The sequence below is a fragment of the Mizuhopecten yessoensis genome, unplaced genomic scaffold (genome assembly GCF_002113885.1).
Source record: "Mizuhopecten yessoensis strain PY_sf001 unplaced genomic scaffold, ASM211388v2 scaffold10987, whole genome shotgun sequence".
In the NCBI taxonomy this organism is placed as follows: domain Eukaryota; kingdom Metazoa; phylum Mollusca; class Bivalvia; order Pectinida; family Pectinidae; genus Mizuhopecten; species Mizuhopecten yessoensis.
This window is the reverse complement of record NW_018408821.1, coordinates 647,256-651,327: the sequence shown is the minus strand read 5'-3', so window position 1 is coordinate 651,327 and position 4,072 is coordinate 647,256. Positions and strand designations below refer to the sequence as shown.

Here is a 4,072-nt window from a genome sequence, read left to right as displayed (position 1 = left end):
ACTCACACACATACGCAAGAGCGTGCTGTAAACTATGGACTACACGGTAAACGATCACTACTCTTTTCAATAACAAGTGCAGCATTGTATATACACCCACACTGCGGTTGTTATATACTAGATAAACATTAAAGCAATGTGTCACAATACGCGTACATAAATCGGCCGTATGAATAAACACACAAAATGCTTGAATTGTATAATAAAATACATAGGGCGCAAGAAACTCGAATTAACTCCATTTTTGAATAACTCAGGTAAAAGTTGATGTTCGAGGAACTTGACAGATAAAATAACTTGCCGTCGATACCTGCTGTACGTGTTAAGTATGGCAGTTACTGTTGCCTTTGAGTGTTATCTAGCAAATACAACGTTCCTTGTGAGTGATGGTTGGGCATCATGCTTATGTAATGGATAATGACCGAAACCTGGGATTTCTTCTGAATACAACAATTCTATTTGTGGAAAACGTTTGTCGAACAGGACATTTTTCATGATAGCATACATGCAAGGCTTAATATTTATCTTCAATTTTGGATGCAAAAGTAACTGATTTCAGCCTCATATCTATGGTAATAGGGCATATCCAAAACATTTACATTTAATTATTGTTTGATTTTTGTGTACATCTTTTAAAGGTGATTTAGCAGTGAAATCCCAGGTTTCGGTCATCATCCGACTTATACCAATATGCTCTTTGGTAAATACCACTTGGAAAATAAATACCAGCCGCCACGGTTCACCAGTTACGCACGCTTTGCAATGTGTGGAACGGCATAAAACGACTGCTCCTTCCCGTAAACAGCCGAGATGTTAGATTGCAATTCGCTCTGAATAAAATATAAACCTGAATAATCAATTACTGAAAGGGCACCACTGCATTAGTAGTTATCGTGATGAAGATTTCTATGTCTGAGCTGAATCTTTTTTCGACGGGCAGTGTATAAATCTCGAGTTCGATCCCTTTAACTTTTGTTCCTTTTTATTGCGTTTTTGTTTTACAACATTTCTATTTGTGGAAAACGTTTGTCGAATAGGACATTTTTCATGATAGCATACAAGCAAGGCTTAATATTTATCTTCAATTTTGGATGCAAAAATAACTGATTTTTGTGTACATGTTTTAAAGGTAATTTAGCAGTGAAATATTTAAAAGTGTTTTTTAAAAACGTATTTAATCAAATTGGTTTTTAAATTGTAGAAATATTCATCTAATTAGAATATTAGAAACAATGAAATAAAAATGATGATCCGTCTTTGACGGGATTCGAACTCAGTTCAGATGACTTGTGATTGTCATGAGACACGACGTCACGTGGTCCTAAGTCAGATATTGGATTCGTATGAGGGTTAAATTTACCAACGGGTGAACGAAAGTGTTGTTGACGCAAATCCAATCGTCTGTACAGAAAAGGAGACAGAAAATGCAGAAAACACCAAAGTACCGGATACATGGATACTACATTGTAGTACTGCTGACATGGATATTTTCTTCGGCGCAGGTAAACTTCGAAAGAAATTAATATGATATATGATATTGTCATCCCTTTGTTTTCGCTTAATTATTTAACATGAATAATAATAGCTGCTATTTTTTGCTTAAAAATCTGTCAAAATTACCGCGTCTGTCCGATCACCATTGGCACATAATAATTGTTTGGTTATAAATGTACGGAACACATATATATATGTTTGTACTCTAAATCAGAGGGAGAGTCATCAGCCGTTAAAAGTGATTTTTTACATTCTTTTTCCCACTGGATCAAAACAGTTATATTAAACAATGAATTCACTTCCATTCGATGAAATACTCTGATTATTCATTCAATCATAATTTATGAAATTCGTTTCTCGACTGTTTTCTTTAACTTTTTTAATCATTTATTATGTGTCAATGATACATTATCAGTAGCGAAATGTCTTACGTACACTACATACTCGTAACTTTACTATCAAAACCAATGTCACTTCAATGTATTGTACTCCTGTCCTGTATTATCTGTGTGTGTGTGTATGTGTGTAATTATTTACATATTTGTTTCTTTCGCAGCTACGGAGGACATGAAGTGAACAGAGTATGATTTGATGGTTCTGAATAAACACAGATAAAATATTTTTGAGACCGAAGCAGCAGCCGGTGTTAGCTCCAGTGACACTATTTTTTTGCCATTAAGCATTTAAACCACATGATGGTGACATTGGAAACAATGAAAAATTGAAACTAATTATTGTAATTAAAATACAATCAAATTTATTCCTTTCTATTGTTTTGTGTTCTTTTGAATTTTATGTTCAGTTTTTATACAGTGGTGAAGTGTGGAGTCTGTTACGTCATCTACAACTGTATGTAGTCAGGCCTTTGTATGAATAATGCCCACTTTCAGTCAGTGACATGAAAGGCCCATTGTGTTAATAATGCCCAGTTTTGGGGATCACACAAAAGGCTATTGTGTTAATAAAGCCCAGTTCTTTGTAAACATAATACACTCTTCAGCCACGGCATGAAAATACAGGGACACTATGAGAGATAATGTACGTTACAAACAAAAGAGCAATGGCTTAACTAGCTGGTATTACTTGATTTTCAAATTGAATCATAAACGAGATTTTTTAAACCACACGTTTCCCTTACAAAAGAATGTATTTGTGTTCCGATTGTTACGTGACGTAATAATTAAAAGATTGACCAATGAAAACACGTCAGAGTGTATTAAAAACTGGTAGGTAGCCGAAAATGTGTACCAACTCCTAGCAGAATTATTTGTGAGTCGTGGGTCAGGAAACTTATAGTAGTTGTGGGACCTCTTTCTATGCTGAATTTTTCATGTAAAATAGGACTTACATTTAACCGTTGAAGTTACGAACATTTAACAAAGTAACATGTTTACACCCTCCAATACATCCTAGCTTACATTTGAAAATATGGCGGCACCAAAACAGTATCATGTTGAATCCTTTGGTTCTCGAACCCTTGATGTAATTTCCATGAGATAAGACATTTTTGCAAATGATTTACAATACAATGAAAATATTTAAACAGCGTTGATAATGGTCATCTTGACCTTCTCCTCTTTTTGTTATTGTAGAGTGGATATATATTATAACCCCGAAACGTCGACACTCTGGCGAAAATATATTATTTGGTTTTCGAGATATATTGATAAACTTATTTGCATATATGACACTTCTTGCGTTTCCCCCGTAGATGGACTAGGTGTAATATACAGAAGACCTTCCATTTATCCAAGGTAGATGTTCTATATAAGTCATATAGTGAATGATAATTGTGGACAATGGAAAACTGTACACGGTTCTGCATTTCTAGTATGCCATTTAGAACATGAGCACCCAATACAGAATCAACATATGCACTTGGACTGATAATTGTCTGCGAATGTTGAATTTCGACATTTAACATTTGCAGCATTGACTGTGACAGTGGAAGCTACATGACGCTTATCATTCATAAATAATACCAATTATCGGATAGCTACATGACGCTTATCATTCATAAATAATACCAATTATAGGATAGCTACATCACGCTTATTAGCAGTCAGTAATAATACGCATCACGCATCATTCATAAATAATATAAGGATGTATATATAACAACTAAAAAAAGAATTAGAGATATTGCGGGTTTTCTCAAGCGGGTTTGTTAAATGTACCATTCCTAATAATTACAAAAAGTTTATATAATAATACTATTTTTTTGTGAATGACCCTAGCGACTAAACAACGACTGATCTGAGTACATCTTGACTAAATTAGATGAACAGACCACATGGGCTTTGTGAACAATGTTTACTTGCCGAAATATTCACAATTGAAGTTCCAATTTAATCCGCCTTGCTACTTCCAGTCGCCATTTTGTAAACAGGGTCTAATCTCGAGCTGATGCGCGTTTGAAAGAGTTGGAAGTATTGCAAAGCTTCTAAACGATCATGCCCAGAACATACTCTCTAAGGATGATGTTTTTGATAAATTTACTATCAATTATTTACTATATTTCTTTTTTGTATCACTTTCATTAATTCATAAAAGAACAAATTGATTTTTTCCCCTTCAA

General features: G+C 34.3%; 1 long non-coding RNA gene across 1 annotated transcript; it reads left to right on the top strand.

Moving 5' to 3' along the window:
* Positions 1-1,321: 1,321 nt before the first annotated feature.
* On the top strand, positions 1,322-2,254 carry LOC110464393. Its single transcript, XR_002464492.1, has 2 exons — positions 1,322-1,502; positions 2,051-2,254. It is a non-coding gene; the product is annotated as an uncharacterized LOC110464393 (long non-coding RNA).
* The last annotated feature ends 1,818 nt before the right edge of the window (positions 2,255-4,072 follow it).